The sequence below is a fragment of the Lithobates pipiens genome, unplaced genomic scaffold (genome assembly GCF_037356315.1).
Source record: "Lithobates pipiens isolate NorthernLeopardFrog02 unplaced genomic scaffold, aLitPip1_a1.2 Scaffold_18, whole genome shotgun sequence".
Lineage (NCBI taxonomy): Eukaryota > Metazoa > Chordata > Amphibia > Anura > Ranidae > Lithobates > Lithobates pipiens.
Window position 1 is genome coordinate 5298025 of NW_027507758.1, and position 21605 is coordinate 5319629.

The window sequence follows — 21605 nt, forward strand, 5'->3', positions numbered from 1 at the left end:
AACCAAGCAACCCCCCACCCCCCACCCCCATGCTCTCTCACTGTTTCTCCCCCTGTTGTTTGATCTCCGCAGCGCTCGCCCGTCGCCCGCCAACCCAGAACTTGCCCCATCCTGGTCACGGCTTTGACAGCTCCCCCCCCCCCCCCCTTGCATCTCCTCCCGAGTCCCGGCGGTCGCTGCCAGTCGGGTCTTAGGACTCCCGGACAATCGTGTCTCGGGACACACTTCTTGATTGGCCCGGGTGGAGAAACAGGAAGACATTAGCGAATATTCATTTGCTAAGGTCACACAAGTGGATGGGCTCGGGGCGCAGAGCCCACCCCTTTTTGAAGCCAATTAGAGCCTCAGGATCTAATCACGTGCTTCACAAAAAAAAAAAAAAAACATTGGAATCCATGCGTCCAGTGCCCTGGAAATTAGGGGACAGGCACATGGATGGGGGGGGGGGGGGGGCGCGGTGCCCCTACATGAGCGGCTGACACTGGCTGGGGGACATCCATTGGCCAGCATGCACTAATAGGCTTCTGCGGTGACAGATCACAGCACAAGTGGTTAATTAGTTTGTGTTAAATTTATAGATTCTACAAACTCTGGGATATAACTATATTGTCAAAAGTATTGGGAAGCCTGCAGTGGCGTCGGGTGGGGAGGTTAAGGGGGGGCTGTAGCCCAGAGTGGGCCCCCAAAAAGCCACAAGTCTCTTCGTTCACAAATGTATTATTAGCCCCGAGCCCGAGCGGGGACCAATCTGACTCGGAGCGCGGCTGTAGCATAGCAGGTCCCGCCTTCTGGGTCCTGCAGCGCCTATGATGGACGTCTCACTGGTCCAAGGCCGGGACCACGGGACGTGGGACATCCATCATAGGCGCTGTAGGCTCCAGAAGGCGGGAATTACAATGTAGCCGCATCACTTTGAGAAGATCCCCACTCGGCACTTGGGGCGGACGGCTCTCCTCTCCTGTCCGCTCCTGTCTCTGGCTGCCTGCTGTCTCCTGGCATGGGGGCGCCGATGCAGCACACTACGGCTGAGCTGCAGGAGGTGCCAGGGGTCACGGTCACCTGAAGTCTGACGTCACGTGTAATGGTCAGTGTGTGTCTGGGTCAGTGTAATGGTCGGTGTATGTTAGGTAGGTCAGTGTGTGATGTCAAGTAGGTCAGTGTGGGTCAGTGTAACGGTCAGTGTGCGTCAGGTAGGTCAGTGTATGTCAGGTAGGTCAGTGTGCGTCGGGTAGGTCAGTGAGGGTCAGTGTAATGGTCAGTGTGCGTCACGTAGGTCAGTGTGCATCAGGTAGGTCAGTGTATGTCAGGTAGGTCAGTGTGCGTCAGGTAGGTCAGTGTATGTCAGGTAGGTCAGTGTGCATCAGGTAGGTCAGTGTGGGTCAGTGTAATGGTCAGTGTGCATCAGGTAGGTCATTGTGGGTCAAGTAGGTCAGTGTAATGGTCAGATAGGTAAGTGTGGGTCAGGTAGGTCACTTGTTAGTGGTCAGCATTGATGGGCACTGGCAAGCCAGGCAGCAACCCCCCATCAGGCTCGGACTTCGGGCTGAAGCCCCTGGTCTTTTTCTCACCTAGCAAAGCCCCTGACGCCTCCCTTTACACGCACATGAACTTTAATGACGTCCCAGTCTTAGTCCGTAGGGTTCAATGTTGAGTTGGCCCACCCTTTGCAGCTATAAAAGCTTCACCTCTTCTGGGAAGGCCGTCCACAAGGTTTAGGAGGGTGTCTATGGGAATGTCTGACCGTTCTTCTAGAAGCGCATTTGTGAGGCCGGACACTGATGTTGGATGAGAAGGCCTGGCTCACAGTCTCCACTCAAATTCATCCCAAAGGTTCCAAGGTATTGGGTTGACGTCAGGACTCTGCAGGCCGTTCAAGCTCTTCCACCCAAAACTCGCTCATCCATGTCTTTATGGACCTTGCTTTGTGCACTGGTGGGCAGTCATGTTGGAACTGGAAGGGGTCGTCCCCAAACTGTTCCCACAAAGTTGGGAGCGTGAAATTGCACAAAATGTCTTGGTATGCTGACGTCTTAAGAGCCCCCTTCACTGGAACTAAGGGGCCAAGCCCAACTCCTGAAAAACAACCCCACACCATAATCCCCCCTCCACCAAATGATTGGGAACAATGCACAAAGTAAGGTCCATAAAGACATGGATGAGTGAGTTTAAGGCCAGTCAAGTTCCTCCTGGGGTTGTTTTTCAGAGGTTGGGCTTGGCCCCTTAGTTCCAGTGAAGGGAGCTCTTAAGACGTCAGCATACCAAGACATTTTGGACAATTTCATGCTCTCAACTTTGTGGGAACAGTTTGGGGGATGGCCCCTTCCTGTTCCAACATGACTGCCCACCAGCGCACAAAGCAAGGTCCATAAAGACACGGATGAGCGAGTTTGGGGTGAAGGAACTTGACTGGCCTGCATCCACTCCTGGAAGAATGGTCAAACATTCCCGTAGACACCCTCCTAAACCTTGTGGACGGCCTTCCCAGAAGAGTTGAAGCTGTTATAGCTGCGAAGGGCGGGCCAACTCAATATTGAACCCTACTGATTATGATGTGGGGGTTGTTTTTCAGGGGTTGGGCTTGGCCCCTTAGTTCCAGTGAAGGGAACCCTTAAGGCGCCACCATACCAAGACATTTTGAACAATTTCATGCTCCCAACTTTTTTTTGGGAATAGTTTGGGGACGGCCTCTTCCTGTTCCAACATGACTGCCCACCAGTGCACAAAGCAAGGTCCATAAAGACATGGATGAGCGAGTTTGGGGTGGAGGAACTTAGTAAGGAACCCACCAAGTTTCTTCACTCAAGTGGGCATCCCATACGTACCCCATCCCCAGCCAAGTTCTAGTCCCCTAATAAAAAAAAAAACAAAGTGCAAGGACTGCTTCTTGACTCGGAGTGTCTGGAAATTCATGTGCCTGTCTGTGCAGGGTGGGAGACGAACCACAGTCACCAGCGGGGTGTACGGGGGTATAGCTACACATGGATTACCCCGTACCGTGATATGGTAAAAAAAAACAAAAAACAATGGCGTATAAGAAGAGAGGAGCGTCAGGGGAGCTCCTTCCCTATCAGACACACAACACTCTTATCAGCCGATTACCTGAAGTGCCGATGCTCCAGTGTAAGAGCCGGTAATAGCGCCTATTGAGCTCGGCTCGCTGTCATCGCCGATCGAATGAAGAGTTGTTTACTAATCAGTCTGGGGAAGTTTGGGCTGCGCGGATGAGTGACTTGTAAGAAAAAGAAAAAAATATTCCCTAAAGTCTTCTCCAGACAAACAGATTGTAGAGGAGGAAAACGGCAGAGAAATGAGACCTGGGAGGAATCCGTTCCAGCACATTCCCGCACATTGGGCCTCATTTACTAAAGCGAACGTAAAAGAGCAGGAACAGAGGTGTAACTAGAACCTTCATGGCCCCTGTGCAGGAAACCATGAAGAACCCCCCTGGCCCCTGTCCTGGGGCCATTTCCATTGGTCCCGGGGGGGCCCCTTCCAGCGGTCTTGGGGTGCTCCCCTCTGAACCCAGGACCCTTCCCACTGATTCTGATCCTTTACCTCCATTGCGGGGCCCTTCCACATATTCTGCAGCGTGCCCTCTTCCTGCAGTCTTGGGGCCCCCTACAGTGGCGGAACACCAGGGCCCAATCCTGGTAGCTCTGCCACTGCTAGGGCCTTTCTCTCTCTCTTTGTGGTCCCTGGCTCCTCTGTTTGCCTCCGTTTGTCTCTCTCACTGGGGCCCCTTGTGCGCGCTCTCTCTCACCTCTTTGGTGCTTGGGTTACCCCACACAAATTTGGCTGCACAGATCCACAGGATACCCAGCAGCACCAGCCCTGGGCCCGCTGGGGCCCCCATCACTTGGAGCTCCTGAAGATGAGAACAGAAAGACGGGAGGGATGAGAAACCGCAGCAAGGAACCAGTTCCGGTCACACAGTGGGGGAGGGATCGACTGATCTGCAGAGGAGAAGGTCCCAGGCACTGGGCACAGGGACATGGACAGCTGCTTCTCCAAATGCATCATCGGGAGGGAGAGCTAAGCACAGCACAGGCACGAAGATACAGGGCACAGGAGGGGAGAGGGACCCTTTCACGTGTATTGGCGCATCCCACGGTGGCAGAATGCCAGGGCCCAGTCACAAATGGGACCTTTGTGACCCTGGTAGTTCCGCCACTGCATGTAAGTGTTACAATGTAAGTGTTACAAGAAACTTCAGTCCTGGTAATGCTTAGTCTGCACCCCCCCTCCAGCCTTCGGGGGGGGGGGGCTATTGGGCTCTGCCCAGCCAGTGGGGCTGGGCAGAGACCTGCAGGCACATCTGTGCAGGCACCGAGTCATGCACAATCAACCAGCTATTTGGGACCTCCTCTAACTTTGTGCGTCTTCATGCATGTGCATAAGAAACCTGCACATGTGCAGATATACCAGAGGTGTCTAGAAGGTCCTGGCATCCGGGCAAAGCCGCTCAACATGCACACATGTGGAATTGAGCATAATGTCCTTCTTGCCTAGACAGCACAAAAAACAGTCAAAAGAAAAAAAGATGTTATCCAATTGTGGGAGAGGGAAGAGGGTGGAGCCAAGTTCAATTTTTTTGTGGGGGGGTGAAGGTCCCCTTTAACATGCGTACACTTTGCGTGAAATGTATCTTTAATTGATTAATGATAAAGTTTGCATCAGTCCCTCTGGGGTTACCAGGTTGTGTGCCTTATGTTTCAAGATGATAAATGAAAAAAAGAATGGCATGGCTTCTTGGATCAGCCAATGGATTGTTTCATATTCAAGAACATTCTCCACCTGTGAATCAGCCCAATAGGATTTGGATCTGGAACTTGATGGTATAGTACAGTTGGGTTCCAGGGGCTCTCCAAGACAATGACAGCATCATGGTGAAATGAGGTTTCCAATGGGGACATAGGCCAAACAGCAATATTCAAGAATATTCTCCACCTGTGAATAAGCCCAATCAGATTGCATCTGGAACGGGGTGGTATAGTACAGTTGGGTTCAAGAGGCTCTCCAAGCCATTGACAGCATCATGGTGCTATGAGATTTCCAATGGGGACATAGGCCAAACAACAATATTGAAGATCATTCTCCACCTGTGAATCAGCCCAATCAGGTTGGAGCTGGAACATGATGGTATAGTAGAGTTGGTTTCCAGGGGCTCTCCAAGCCAATGGCAGCATCTTGGTGCAATGAAGTTTTCAATGGGAACATAGGCCAAACAAAAATATTCAAGGACATTCTCCACCTGTGAATCAGCCCAAACAGGTTTGGATCTGAAACTTAGTGGTATAGTACAGTTGAGTTTTAGTTGCTCCCCAAGCCAATGACAGCATCATGATGCAATGAGGTTTCCAATCGGGACATGGGCCAAACAACAATATTCAAGAATATTCGCCATCTGTGAATCAGCCTAATCAGGTTGGAGCTGGAACTTGATGGTATAGTAGAGTTGGTTTCCAGGGGCTCTCCAAGCCAATGGCAGCATCTTGGTGCAATGAGGTTTCCAATGGGGACATAGGCCAAACAGCAATATTCAAGAATATTCTCCACCTGTGAATCAGCCCAATCAGATTGGATCTGGAACGTGGTGATATAGTACAGTTGGGTTCAAGAGGCTCTCCAAGCCATTGACAGCATCATGGTGCTATGAGGTTTCCAATGGGGACATACGCCAAACAGCAATATTCAAGAATATTCTCCACCTGTGAATCAGCCCAATCAGGTTGGAGCTGGAACATGGTGGTATAGTAGAGTTGGTTTCCAGGGGCTCTCCAAGCCAATGGCAGCATCTTGGTGCAATGAAGTTTTCAATGGGAACATAGGCCAAACAACAATATTTAAGGACATTCTCCACCTGTGAATCAGCCCAAACAGGTTTGGATCTGAAACTTGGTGGTATAGTACAGTTGAGTTTTAGTTGCTCCCCAAGCCAATGACAGCATCATGGTGCAATGAGGTTTCCAATCGGGACATGGGCCAAACAACAATATTCAAGAATATTCGCCATATGTGAATCAGCCTAATCAGGTTGGAGCTGGAACTTGATGGTATAGTAGAGTTGGTTTCCAGGGGCTCTCCAAGCCAATGGCAGCATCTTGGTGCAATGAGGTTTCCAATGGGGACATAGGCCAAACAGCAATATTCAAGAATATTCTCCACCTGTGAATCAGCCCAATCAGATTGGATCTGGAACGTGGTGATATAGTACAGTTGGGTTCAAGAGGCTCTCCAAGCCATTGACAGCATCATGGTGCTATGAGGTTTCCAATGGGGACATAGGCCAAACAGCAATATTCAAGAATATTCTCCACCTGTGAATCAGCCCAATCAGGTTGGAGCTGGAACATGGTGGTATAGTAGAGTTGGTTTCCAGGGGCTCTCCAAGCCAATGGCAGCATCTTGGTGCAATGAAGTTTTCAATGGGAACATAGGCCAAACAACAATATTCAAGGACATTCTCCACCTGTGAATCAGCCCAAACAGGTTTGGATCTGAAACTTAGTGGTATAGTACAGTTGAGTTTTAGTTGCTCCCCAAGCCAATGACAGCATCATGGTGCAATGAGGTTTCCAATCGGGATATGGGCCAAACAACAATATTCAAGAATATTCGCCATATGTGAATCAGCCTAATCAGGTTGGAGCTGGAACTTGATGGTATAGTAGAGTTGGTTTCCAGGGGCTCTCCAAGCCAATGGCAGCATCTTGGTGCAATGAGGTTTCCAATGGGGACATAGGCCAAACAGCAATATTCAAGAATATTCTCCACCTGTGAATCAGCCCAATCAGATTGGATCTGGAACGTGGTGATATAGTACAGTTGGGTTCAAGAGGCTCTCCAAGCCATTGACAGAATCATGGTGCTATGAGATTTCCAATGGGGACATAGACCTAACAACAATATTAAAGATCATTCTCCACCTGTGAATCAGCCCAATCAGGTTTGGATCTGGAACATGGTGGTATAGTACAGTTGGGTTCCAGGGGGGTTTCCAAGCTAATGGAAAAAATCATGGTGCAATAAGGTTTCCAATAAAGACAGAGGGCAAACAAAAAGCTTTTTTTAAAAACAGAGCTCACCAATGGCAGCTTCTATGTGGTGATGGACAGAGCCTGCAAACAGGTTTGGATCTGAAACTTAGTGGTATAGTACAGTTGAGTTTTAGTTGCTCCCCAAGCCAATGACAGCATCATGATGCAATGAGGTTTCCAATCGGGACATGGGCCAAACAACAATATTCAAGAATATTCACCATCCGTGAATCAGCCTAATCAGGTTGGAGCTGGAACTTGATGGTATAGTAGAGTTGGTTTCCAGGGGCTCTCCAAGCCAATGGCAGCATCTTGGTGCAATGAGGTTTCCAATGGGGACATAGGCCAAACAACAATATTCAAGGACATTCTCCACCTGTGAATCAGCCCAATCAGATTGGATCTGGAACTTGGTGGAATAATACAGTTGGGTTCCATGGGCTCTCTATGCCAATGACAGCATCATGGTGCAATTAGGTTTCCAATGAAGTCAGAGCCAAAAACAACATTATTCAATGACATTCTTCATCTCTGAATCTGTCCAATCAGGGTTGGATCGGGTACTTGATGGTATAGTACAGTTGGGTTCCAGGGGCTCTCCAAGCTTATGACAGCATCATGGTGCAATTAGGTTTCCAATGGGGACATAGGCCAAACAACAATATTCAAGTTTTCAAAAAGCTGCGCTGTAATGATCAACCCAAAAATAATTGAATACATGTGAGACAAAAATATCAATTAATACAAATATATATAGTGAAATACACAAATCATGCAAAAATAATAAATTTTGAATAAAAAAATTATATAAATAAATTCATACACCTCTAAAATTCAAACTTAAGCCCTCGATACAAAAATGAGCCCATCTCCAAAAGGAAACGCTTTTGGTTATAGTCTCCACCGTGATGAAACCACACCAACGAAAAGAGTGTCACCAAAAAGGGTAAGAAAAGGATCCTCCACCACTGACAATACTGATGCTTACCAGCTAATTAGATCCCATATCAGAGATCGAATATTGCCACTGACATGTCTCTCAATCAGGAACTGAACTGCATGGAGGATGTATCCTTTAAAACACTCCAACGTTGATATATTCCTACGGCCACACCGCTCATTTCCCATCACATAAATAAAAGGAAGGAACCGCCATAGTGTAATATTGCCAAAGGGTTTAATATAAAAATAGAAAATTGCACTTACATATCTCGTATAAAACTAGCATCAACTGTAAAAATTCCAGCCGGCCGGCTACTGTATCGCTGCCCGTTGCTTCCGGGTTCAGCATAGAATTGCGGTGACGTCAGCACGCCGCTCCTCCCTACGCCGTTTCGTTAGAGATAGCGTCTTCCAGGGGCTCTCCAAGCCAATGGCAGCATCTTGGTGCAATGAGGTTTCCAATGGGCACATAGGCCTAACAACAATATTCAAGATCATTCTCCACCTGTGAATCAGCCCAATCAGGTTTGGATCTGGAACATGGTGGTATAGTACAGTTTGGTTCCAGGGGGGTTTCCAAGCTAAAGGAAAAATCATGGTGCAATAAGATTTCCAATAAAGACAGAGGCCAAACAAAAAGCTTTTTTTTTAAAAACAGAGCTCACCAATGGCAGCTTCTATGTGGTGATGGACAGAGCCTGCAAAGGACTTCTGCAAAACCAATTTTTGGGCGCCCTATGCAACTACTGGCCAAGGTAAAACTGTTATTGACTGTGTATCAATTGACAACTAAACAGAAATGAGTTGTGCCCAGATCTATACACAGCTGAAGGGGTCCTAGCACCCATCTGACCCACATTTAGCATGAATTGGCACCTAAGTCCTAGAGGGCCCTTGTGCAGAAACACTGTCTGCAATAATGGTATGCCCATGTCTGTTACATAATCTTCTCATGAGAGGTTTCTTTTGGAATGATGAATTCCCCAACATGAGCAGAACTCCAGCTCCAACCCCCCTGTCATGTGCTTCCCTCTGATGTTTTTTTTTTTTTTTTGCTAATAAAACCCCCAATGCATAACATTTTCTTGCAATTTTTTAGACCCAGCCCCTGACATCATGGGTCCTTCAATTTATTCCTAAACTGCAGAGGTTTCATAGTTAGTAAGGTTGAATAAAGACATCAGTCCATCCTGTTCAACCTGAGTGAGTGTCTACAATTGTCCCCATCCCTGTACATTGCACACTCACATCGGTTCCTACCCTCAAGGAGCCCACAATCCAAGGTCCCCATTCATATACTAGGGCCAATTTTTGGACAGAAGCCAATTAACCTACCTGCATGTCTTTGGAGTGTGGGAGGAAACTGGAGTACCCGGAGGAAACGCACGCAGGTACAGGGAGAACATGCAAACTCCAGGCAGGTAGTGTCGTGGTTGGGATTTGAACCAGCGACCGTCTTACTACTAGGTGAGAGTGCTAACCACTAGACATGGGCGCCGTCAATAAATTTGTTTCGTTCTGTTCCGTTACGGTTCGTATTAAAATTAATTCGTACTTCGTATTTCGTGTCCGAAATTCCGTTTAGTTTCGTATGAAATACGAATTGTCGTTAGGTTCGTTAACTTGTATGAACGTTCGTTACGATGAATTTAAAGGCAAAAATATACCTCAATATGACAGTCGATGCTGATGGAAGTTTGGTTTTTATCCGAAATTCCGTTGAAGAATTTCCTATCCGAAATACGAATTTTCAATAGACGAGAAAGAGAGAAGCGGATTGTCTGCCATGCACCGCTGGTCCAGTTTTCGCCTGCTCCTCCTGGGGCTGCTTATTATGAGGGGCTCCCACCATCCCTGTGCTGTGCTGACTTCCTCCTGGGGCTGCTTATTATGAGGGGCTCCCACAATCCCTGTGCTGTGCTGACTTCCTCCTGGGGCTGCTTATTATGAGGGGCTCCCACCATCCCTGTGCTGTGCTGACTTCCTCCTGGGGCTGCTTATTATGAGGGGCTCCCACCATCCCTGTGCTGTGCTGACTTCCTCCTGGGGCTGCTTATTATGAGGGGCTCCCACAATCCCTGTGCTGTGCTGACCAGTGGCGGCCCGCCCATAGGGGGCGCCCGGGCGCCGCCCCCCCTCCCCCAGGTGTAAAAAAAAAAGTTAAAAAAAAAAAAAAAAAAAACGGGCCCTTTAAGACATTTAAAAAAAAATAAATGTCATTTAACAATTTGACATAGTGTACTGTGGCGCCGGTCACAGTGCACTATGAGAAGCGCCACGTCAATGCAATCACAAGATTGCATCCATGGTGCTTCATTTGCGGGTTAAAAACCCGCCTTGCGGCGCACTGCAGAACGCCGACTGGCTTCCGCCCGTAAAATCACTGTGATTCTACGGGCGGGAGCATTGTCATTCTTAGACAGGCACGTCACTTCCGGCTTTCGGCTGCTTTACGAAACCCGGAAGTGACGTCGGCAGCTCCGTTCCTCAGCCCGAGCGGAGCTGCAAGACAGGCAGGAGGTGAGTCAAGTCACCGCATAAAGACCTTAGTTTCTACTTTGTTAAATGTTCATGCATTTAGCTGAATGAATGGAAAAAAAGCTTTCACACTTCAGCCAGAAAGGTTTCCCCAGGCCAGGCGACTTTTGCCGTGGCCAATCAGAGAATGAGCTCTGAAAGGGAAACTCCTCGCCAAATTTCTGAAAAAAAATTGGCGTGGGTTCCCCCTCCGAGAGCATACCAGGCCCTTAGGTCTGGTATGGATTCCAAGGGGAACCCCCTATGCCGAAAAAACGGCGTGGGGGTCCCTCCCAGATCCACACCAGACCCTTATCCGAGCACGCTACCCGGCCGGCCAGGAAGGGGGGTGGGGACGAGCGGGCGCCCCCCCCCCTCCTGAGCCGTACCAGGCCGCGTGCCCTCAACATGGGGGGGTGCCTTGGGGGAGGGGGGGCGTGCGGCCCCCCCACCCCAAAGCACCTTGTCCCCATGTCGATGAGGACAAGGGCCTCTTCCCGACAACCCTGGCCGTTGGTTGTCGGGGTCTGCGGGCGGAGGGCTTATCGGAATCCGGGAGCCCCCTTTAATAAGGGGGCCCCCGGATACCGGCCCCCCACCCTATGTGAATGAGTATGGGGTACAATGTACCCCTACCCATTCACCTGTGAAAAAAGTACAAAAAAAAACCACAACACAGGGTTAAAATATTTTATTGCACAGCTCCGGGGGTCTTCCGTCTTCGGGGGTCTTCTCGCCGGACTCCTCCGCTATCTTCTTGTAGCTCTTTTGCTAACGGAGGAGTCCGGCTTTCTTCCTCCCCGCCGGCCTCTTCTCCCGACTTCGGGGGTCTTGTCCCCCTCTTCGGTTCTTCTGCCGGGCCACCTCGCCTTCTTATAGCTCTTTTAGAGGCGGTGGCCCGGTCTTCTGCTGCCGCCGCCCGTTCTTCTTCTTCTTCTTCTTCTTCTTGTTCTTCTTCTTCTTCTTCTCCTCCAGGAGATGTTGACTCGACGAGCTCTCCGGCCGCAATGCCAGAGCCGCGCTGTGCTGCCACTTATATAGTGACAATGGGCGGTGTCACATGGGTTGATGTCACATGGGTTGGTCACATGGGTTGATGTCACATGGCGACAGTCCATGTGACATCAACCCATGTGACATCAACCCATGTGACACCGCCCCATTGTCCCTATATAAGTAGCAGCGCAGCACGTCCCTGGCATTCCGGCCAGGGAGATCGTCGAGGCAACATCTCCTGGAGAAGAAGGAGAGGAAGAAGAAGAAGAAGAAGAACGGGCGGCGGCGGCGGCGGCAGCAGAAGACCGGGCCACCGCCTCTAAAAGAGCTATCAGAAGGCGCGGTGGCCCGGCAGAAGAACCGAAGAGGGGGACAAGACCCCCGAAGTCGGGAGAAGAGGCCGGCGGCGAGGAAGAAAGCCGGACTCCTCCGCTAGCAAAAGAGCTACAAGAAGATAGCGGAGGAGTCCGGCGAGAAGACCCCCGAAGACGGAAAACCCCCGGAGCTGTGCAATAAAATATTTTAACCCTGTGTTGTGTTTTTTTTTTGTACTTTTTTTCACAGGTGAATGGGTAGGGGTACATTGTACCCCTTATTTATTCACATAGGGTGGGGGGCCGGTATCCGGGGGCCCCCTTATTAAAGGGGGCTCCCGGATTCCGATAAGCCCCCCGCCCGCAGACCCCGACAACCAACGGCCAGGGTTGTCGGGAAGAGGCCCTTGTCCTCATCAACATGGGGACAAGGTGCTTTGGGGTGGGGGGGCCGCACGCCCCCCCCTCCCCCAAGGCACCCCCCCATGTTGAGGGAACGCGGCCTGGTACGGCTCAGGAGGGGGGGGGCCGCCCGCTCGTCCCCACCCCCTTTACTGGCCGGCCGGGTAGCGTGCTCGGATAAGGGTCTGGTGTGGATCTGGGGGGGACCCCCACGCCGTTTTTTCGGCATAGGGGGTTCCCCTTGGAATCCATACCAGACCTAAGGGCCTGGTATGCTCTCGGAGGGGGGACCCACGTCAATTTTTTTTTCCGATTACATAAGGGGCGTGTTTTATGAGAAGTGGGAGGGGCCAAATGGTGGGCGGGGTCATGATGGGCGGGGTCTGGCACCCCCCATCCAAAAACTTCACCAGCCGCCACTGGTGCTGACTTCCTCCTGGGGCTGTACCCCTGCTGTGCTCAGTATGTCAGTACAGCACAGGAATGGTGGAAACCCCTCATAATGAGCACAGCAGAGGTACAGCACCCGGAGGAAGTCAGCACAGCACAGGGATGGTGGGAGCCCCTCATAATAAGCATGACTGAGTCGTCGATGCGACGACAACTGATCCGAAATTCGTAAACAAAAGTTCGTATTGCGTACAGAATTCGGACGCATGGCAATTCGTATTTCGGATCCTCCCGAACGTACGAATTTTGGGAAATTCGTACGAATTTGAGATTTGTACGAAACGAATCGCACATGTCTACTAACCACTACACCACTGTGCTGCCTAGCACAGTGTTCCTGATCATTTGTTCTTACCTAAATTGAGCTCCTGTAATGATGTGTAAGTACCACTCAGTCTAGAAGTACTCTGAGCCCAGACTGCAAGGTGACCCAAGATGACCCTCAGGAGGCGGGTCGATGACAGTCTAGGTTTACGGGAAGCTGGTTGGATGACCCTGCTTTCAACTGGGAAGACTGAGGACATTGAGTGGTGGAGAAGCTGCATGATAACCAACCCCCAGAAGGCAGGTCGATGACAGCCTAGGCTTACAGGAAGTGGGTTATATTAAATGACCCTGGTTTCAACTGGGAGGACATCTAGTGGTGGAGAAGAAGTACTGCCAGGGACAGCTCTAAGTTAAAGATAAATATTACAGCGAAAACGTTTTTTTTTTTTTTTTTCAGGTGCAGGGAATCTAATTAAACAAAAATTTGTAGCTTAAGTTGTACGAGGAGGCTATACAGTATTTACAATGCAGAATTTAGCATGAAATCCATTAATTACTGTTGTACCTTTATACATACCTTTTTTCTGCAGTTTTTAGACCCGACCCATGACATCATGGCTCTTTCCACTTCATCCTAAGCCACGGAGGTAGCTGGTCAACCTTAATTAAATTGGGCTCATGCAATGATGTGTAATTACCACGCAGTCCAGAAGAACTCTGAACCCAGGTTGAAAGATCACCCACCCTCAGAAGGTGGGTTGACGGCAGCCTAGGTTCAGAGGAAGTTGGCCCTATAACCCTAGTTTTAAATGGAAAGACTGAAGACACCTAATGGAGAAGAAGTACTGTCCATGACAGCCTAGGGCCATGATGGCGAACCTTGGCACCCCAGATGTTTTGGAACTACATTTCCCATGATGCTTAACTAGAGTCATGCAGAGTGCATGAGCATCATGGGAAATGTAGTTCCAAAACATCTGGGGTGCCAAGGTTCACCATCACTGGCCTAGGGTAACCGGCAGGAGTGGCCTGGCCATTAAGGGTGCAGGGGCGCCACCCCCCTAGTTTTCATGCGGAGATGCATGCAGGGCACCAGACTTATAGCTTGCTAAGAGTTATTTTTTGTTTTGCAAGCCACATGATTAGAGCCTGAGGCTCTAATTGGCTTGAAAAAATTTGGGCTTGGGGAGCAAAACCCATCCACTTGTGACACTAGCGAATCAATATAGGCTATTGTCTCGGGGGTTCCCCTCCTGGCCAATCAGGACAGGAGGAGGATCGGATTAGATGGGAGGAGAGGCAGAGGAAGCCGCGGAGGGGTTGGGAGGGGGGGCGTGTAGGGGTGAGTGCAGGGGGCGATGTGAAGGGGCTGAGTGTGGAGTACCATGAGGGGTTTGAGTGACCTGGGGGAAGGGGGGTTTGTTTACCGCCCCAACTCCCAAAAGAAAAGTTTAGCACCAGCCACCACTGGTAACAAGAAGTGGGTTGAATGACCCTGATCTTTAACTTGGAAGACTGAAGACACCTAATTGTAGAGAAGAAGTAATGTGAGCCAAAGCTGCATGATGACCCATCCACAGTAGGCTGGTCCATGACAGCCTAGGCTCACAGAAATTGGGTTAGATGACCCAGATCTTCAGTCCGGTAAACTGGGGACATCTAGTGGTGTAGATAAAGTACTATAAGCCCAAGCTGCAGGATGACCCAACCTCAGAAGGTGGGTCCATGCCAGCCTAGACTCACAGAAAGTGGGTTAGATGACCCTGATCTGCAGGACTATGTAACTATGTAAAACAGTGGGTCCATGACAGCCTAGGCTAACAGGAATTGGGTTGAATGACCCTGATCTTTGACTTGGAAGACTGTAGACATCTAGTGACAGGGAAAAAGTACTGTGAGCCCAAGCTGCATGATGACCCACCTTCAGAAGGTAGGTCCATATCAGCCTAGGCTCACAGAAAATTGGTTAGATGGCCCTGATCTTCAGTAATTACGTAACTATGTAAAAGGGGCAGGTCGATGACAGCCTAGACCAGTGATGGGGAACCTTGGCACCCCAGATGTTTTGGAACTACATTTCCCATGATGCTCAACTACACTGCAGCGTGCATGAGCATCATGGGAAATGTAGTTCCAAAACATCTGGGGTGCCAAGGTTCACCATCACTGCTCTAGGCTAACAGGAATTGGGTTGAATGACCCTGATCTTTGACTTGGAAGACTGTAGACATCTAGTGGCAGGGAAGAAGTACTGTGAGCCCAAGCTGCATGATGACCCACCTTCAGAAGGTAGGTCCATATCAGCCTAGGCTCACAGAAAATTGGTTAGATGGCCCTGATCTCTAGTAATTGCGTAACTATGTAAAAAGGGCAGGTCCGTGACAGCCTAGGCCAGTGATGGTGAACCTTGGCACCCCAGATGTTTTGGAACTACATTTCCCATGATGCTCTACTACACTGCAGAGTGCAGGAGCATCATGGGAAATGTAGTTCCAAAACATCTGGGGTGCCAAGGTTTCGCCATCACTGGTCTAGGCTAACAGGAAGTGGGTTGAATGACCTCGATCTTCGACTTGGAAGACTGTAGACATCTAGTGGCAGGGAAGAAGTACTGTGAGCCCAAGCTGCATGATGACCCACCTTCAGAAGGTAGGTCCATATCAGCCTAGGCTCACAGAAAATTGGTTAGATGGCCCTGATCTCCAGTAATTGCGTAACTATGTAAAAAGGGCAGGTCCATGACAGCCTAGGCCAGTGATGGTGAACCTTGGCACCCCAGATGTTTTGGAACTACATTTCCCATGATGCTCAACTACACTGCAGCGTGCATGAGCATCATGGGAAATGTAGTTCCAAAACATCTGGGGTGCCAAGGTTCACCATCACTGCTCTAGGCTAACAGGAATTGGGTTGAATGACCTCGATCTTTGACTTGGAAGACTGTAGACATCTAGTGGGGGAGAAGATGTACTGTGAGCCCAAGCTGCATGATGTTCCATCCTCAGTAGGCCGGTCCATGACATTCTAGGCTCACAGAAAGTGGGTTGGATGACCCTGATCTTCAAACTGGTAGTCTGAGGACACCTACTGGTGGAGAAGAAAAACTATGAGCCCAAGACGCATGTCGAATCGCCATCAGCAGGTCGATCCATGACAGCCTTGGCTAACAGGAAGTGGATTACATGATTGTGGACGTTAAACCTAAAAACTGAGGACATCTAGTGGTGGAGAAGAAGTATTGTCTGGGACAGCTCTAGGTTGAAGATGAATATTACAGGAAAAAAAAATATTCTTTATTTTTGTGCAGGTGCAAGGAATAAAAATTAAAAAATTTTTTATGTAGTATGAGGAGACTTTACACAATTTACAATACAAAATGTAGCATGAAGTCCATTATTTATCGTTCTCCTTCTAATATAATTTTACACGGCGTTCAGCTTATTATTTTTTATTCTACCTTGTCTCTGGGTAGTTAGAAGAAAAAAAACATCTGTCGCTCAAAAAAAAAAACTGATTGGCTCAGCCTTGTAAATCTGCCACTCAGGAATTGAGAGAACAATTGTAATCCTCTGCGGCTCTCATCCATAAATCCCGGATGTTTATGAGCCGCGTTTGGGCCACTCGGAGAAGGTCTGGAGAATTCACAAATGCAGAACTAGCTGTTGTCTTTGATCTTCAATCCTCATCATTAATTCAGAAGTGGGATCTGTATGTGAAACGTCGCTCTTTTCGTCAGACCCCACCCCCATCTCCCTTTTCTGCGTTTCCATCATACCGTCATCCCCTATCTCCGTCTCTACCTGACACTGCGCCAAAGCGTTGTTGGAAGGTGACGCGTCCTTTTTGTTTGAAGCTGCTTCTGGTCGGATTATCCTCACAATATGATATTTGTGTTTGGAAAAGATCAAGGCGGCGGGGGCTGTGGGAAACCTGTTCGGTTTCCAAGGCTGGGAATCCAGCTTGGCCGCGCGTCCCGCTCAGCTTTCCTCGGGATAAATAATTCACAGGCGGTTATGGAGGAGAGCGGAATTATGTTATTTTGATGATGTGGGTTAAAATAACTCATCAAAACCCGGGCACTTCAGCCGGACCATGAGAGGGTGGAAGAACACGCGTCTGGGTGGCAGTGACACGTGTAATTACCGTGTGCACCGGAGGCGGCTGAATTATTACTTATTCTTGAAATAATTTTTTGGACGGATTTAAGCCGGAGAGAGTCGTTACAAGAGAATGAACTTGACATGTTAGTTATCAAGGAAAGGAGGAGAAGCGTCCATGTCTCCTGGAGGATTATTTAGCAGGACTAGAAGGATAGCAATAGGTTATTATTATTATTTCCTAACTGCGATACATTGTAAGAGCGTTACTGTAAGGCGGCGGATCTCAACCTTTTTATTCAGTCGGAGCACTCTTTAAAAGTATGCAAAATCTGGAGCCATCCCCAGTCTAAAAAGTAACAAATGTAAAGGTTATTTATCTATGGGAAACCTTAGCCTGGGGTGATGCCCACAACCACCATGATGACATTGACTTCACATCATAAGTTCCCTCTTCACATCAGAGGCCCCCCCCCATCATATCAGAGCCCCCCTTTCACATCCGTGTCACCCCTTTATATCAGAGCCCCCTTTCACATCCGTGTCACCCCTTTATATCAGAGCCCCCCTTTCACATCTGTGTCACCCCTTTATATCAGAGCCCCCCTTTCACATCCGTGTCACCCCTTTATATCAGAGCCCCCCTTTCACATCCGTGTCACCCCTTTATATCAGAGCCCCCTTTCACATCCGTGTCACCCCTTTATATCAGAGCCCCCTTTCACATCCGTGTCACCCCTTTATATCAGAGCCCCCCTTTCACATCCGTGTCATCCCTTTATATCAGAGCCCCCCTTTCACATCTGTGTCACCCCTTTATATCAGAGGCCCCCCCAATCAAATTGGAGTCCCCTTTATACCCGCTTCCAACCTTAACATCAGACACCCAACATCAGATTAGAGCCCCCCTTTCACATCCGTGTCACCCCTTTATATCAGAGCCCCCTTTTCACATCCGTGACACCCCTTTATATCAGAGCCCCCTTTTCACATCCGTGACACCCCTTTATATCAGAGCCCCCTTTTCACATCCATGACACCCCTTTATATCAGAGCCCCCCTTTCACATCCGTGTCACCCCTTTATATCAGAGCCCCCTTTTCACATCCGTGACACTCCTTTATATCAGAGCCCCCTTTTCACATCTGTGACACCCCTTTATATCAGAGCCCCCCCTTTCACATCCGTGACACCCCTTTATATCAGAGCCCCCTTTTCACATCCGTGACACCCCTTTATATAAGAGCCCCCTTTTCACATCCGTGACACCCCTTTATATCAGAGCCCCCTTTTCACATCCGTGACACCCCTTTATATCAGAGCCAGCCTTTCACATCCGTGTCACCCCTTTATATCACAGGCCTCCCAATCACATTACAGTCCCCCTTCATACCCGAGTCCCCCCTTAACATCAGACACCTGACATCAGATTAGAGCCCCCCTTCACATGCAAGTTACCCCTTTACATCAGAGGCCCCCCCAATCACATTGGAGCCCCCTTCATACCCGAGTCTCCCCTTAACATCAGACACCTAACATCAGATTAGAGCCCCCCTTCACATGCGAGTCACCCCTTTATATCAAAGCCCCCCTTCACATCCGAGTCACCCCTTTACATCAAAGAGCTCTCCATCACATCTAAATTCCCCCTTTAACATCAGACACCCCCCGTCACATCAGAGCACCCCCTTTCACATTCATGTCACCCCTTTATATCAGAGGCCCCCCCCAATCACATTGGAGCCCCCTTCATACTCAAGTCCCCCCTTAACATCAGACACCCAACATCAGGTTAGAGCCCCCTTCACACCGAGTCACCCCTTTATATCAGAGGCCCCCCAATCCCATTGGAGCCCCCCTTCATACCAAAGCCCCCCCTTAACATCAGACACTCAACATCAGATTAGAGCCCCCATCACATACAAGTCACCCCTTTATATCAGAGCCCCCCTCTCACATTGGTGTCACCCCTTTATATCAGAGGCCCCCCCAATCAAATTAGAGCCACCCTTCATACCCAAGTCCTCCCTTAACATCGGACACTCAAAATCAGATTAGAGCCCCCATCACATACAAGTCACCCCTTTATATCAGAGGCCCCCCCAATCACATTGGAGCCCCCTTCATACCCGAGTCTCCCCTTAACATTAGACACCTAACATCAGATTAGAGCCCCCCTTCACATGCGAGTCACCCCTTTATATAAAAGCCCCCCTTTACATCCGAGTCACCCCTTTACATCAAAGAGCTCTCCATCACATCTGAGTTCCCCTTTAACGTCAGACACCCCCCGTCACATCAGAGCCCCCCCCTTTCACATCCGAGTCACCCCTTTATATCAGAGCCCCCCTAATCACATTGGAGCCCCCTTCATACCCAAGTCCCCCCTTAACATCAGACACCCAACATCAGGTTAGAGCCCCCCTTCACATCCGAGTCACCCCTTTATATCAAAGCCCCCCAATCCCATTGGAGCCCCCCTTCATTCCCAAGCCCCCCCTTAACATCAGACACTCAACATCAGATTAGAGCCCCCATCACATACAAGTCACCCCTTTATATCAGAGCCCCCCTCTCACATCCGTGTCACCCCTTTATATCAGAGGCCCCCCCAATCACATTAGAGCCCCCCTTCATACCCAAGTCCTCCCTTAACATCAGACACTCAAAATCAGATTAGAGCCCCCCTTCACATCCCAGTCACCCCTTTACATCAAATGGCTCTCCATCACATCTGAGTTCCCCTTTAACATCAGACAACCGCCATCACATCAGAGCCCCCCTTCACACCTGAGTCTCCCCTTAACATCAGACACCACCATCACATCAGAACTTGTGTCACTTCTTTATATCAGAGGCCCCCCAATGACATCAGATCCCCCCTTCATACCTGAGTCCACCCTTAACATCAGACACCCGCTATAAGATTAGAGCCCCTCTTCACATCCGAGCCACCCCTTTACATCAAAGGGGCCCTCCATCTCATCTGAGTTCCACCTTTAACATCAGATACCCCCCCATCACATCAGAGGTCCCCAACACATCAGAGCCGCCCTTCACACCCGAGTCCCCCTTAACAGCAAGCATACACCATCAGAGTCCCCCTCCCCTTCACATCCGAGTTACCCCTTTACATTAGAGGGACCCCATCGCATCTGAGTTACCCCTTTTAACATCAGACACCCACCATCACATCAGAGCCCCCTTTCACATCTGAGTCACCCCTTTACATCAGAGGACCCCCCTTCATATATGAGTTCCCCCTTTAACATCAGACAAACTCCATCATATCAGAGGTCCCCAACACGACAGAGCCGCCCTTCACACCTGAGTCCCCCCTTAACACCAGACACCCACCACCAGAGTCCCCCTTCACATCTGAGTTACCCCTTTATATCAAAGGTCCTCCCATCACATCTGAGTTTCCCGTTTAACATCAGACACCCTCATCACATCAGAGATCCCCCGCATATCAGAGTCCACCCTTCACATAAGACACCCACCATCACATAAGACCCCCCCCTTCACATCTGAGTCGACCCTTTACAGGAGAGGGCTCCCAATCACATCAGAGGGCCCCTTCACATCTGAGTTCCCCGTTTAACATCAGACACTCTCATCACATCAGAGATCCCCTGCATATCAGAGTCCACCCTTCACATGACACACCATCACCACATAAGAGCCCCCCTTCACATCTGAGTAACCCTATTACATCAGAGGACCCCCCAATCACATCAGATCCCCCCTTCACACATGAGTTCCCCCTTAACACCAGACACCGACCATCACATCAGAGCCCACCTTCACATGTGAGTCACCCCTTTACATGAGAGGGCCCCCCTTCACATCCAAGTTTGCCCTTTAACATCAGACACCCCCATCACATCAGAGGTCCCCAACACAACAGAACCCCCTTCACACCAGAAAAGACAGAAGCAAAAAAAGAAATATTATAAAAAAAAGTGGAGGGCTGGCATGACAGGGGAAACAGTACAGAGAAAATGAGAGGGCTCACCCGATTGGGGGAGCCTGGGGGACGAGAGGACATAGATAGTTAAAAGGAGCTGACCCCTCCCTAGCGTCAGTACAGCGGGCTGGAACAAGCTGGAGACATGGCTGATGTGTAGCGTCTGTTGGCCCAGCTGAGATGGAGAGGAAGTACTGTGAGCCCCAGGTGCATGATGACCCACCCTCTGAAGACGCGTCGATGACAGCCTGGGCCAGTGAGGGGGAACCTCGGCACCCCAGAGGTTTTGGAACTACATTTCCCATGATGCTCCTGCACCCTGAAGTGTAGTTGAGCATCATGGGAAATGTTGTTCCAAAACATCTGGGGTGCCGAGGTTTGCCATCACTGGCCTAGGCTCACAAGAAGTGGGGTGAATGACCCTGGTCTTTACCTTGAAAGACTGAGGACATCTAGTGGTGAAGAGGGAGCACTGTAAACCCAAGGTAGGGTGACCAGACATCCCCGGTTTCCAGGGACAGTCCCCGGATTGAGGACACTGTCCCCGGACCAAGTCTGTCCCCGGTTTTGTCCCCGGATTGGATTTGAACAGAGGCTGGGGCAATTTCAAAAT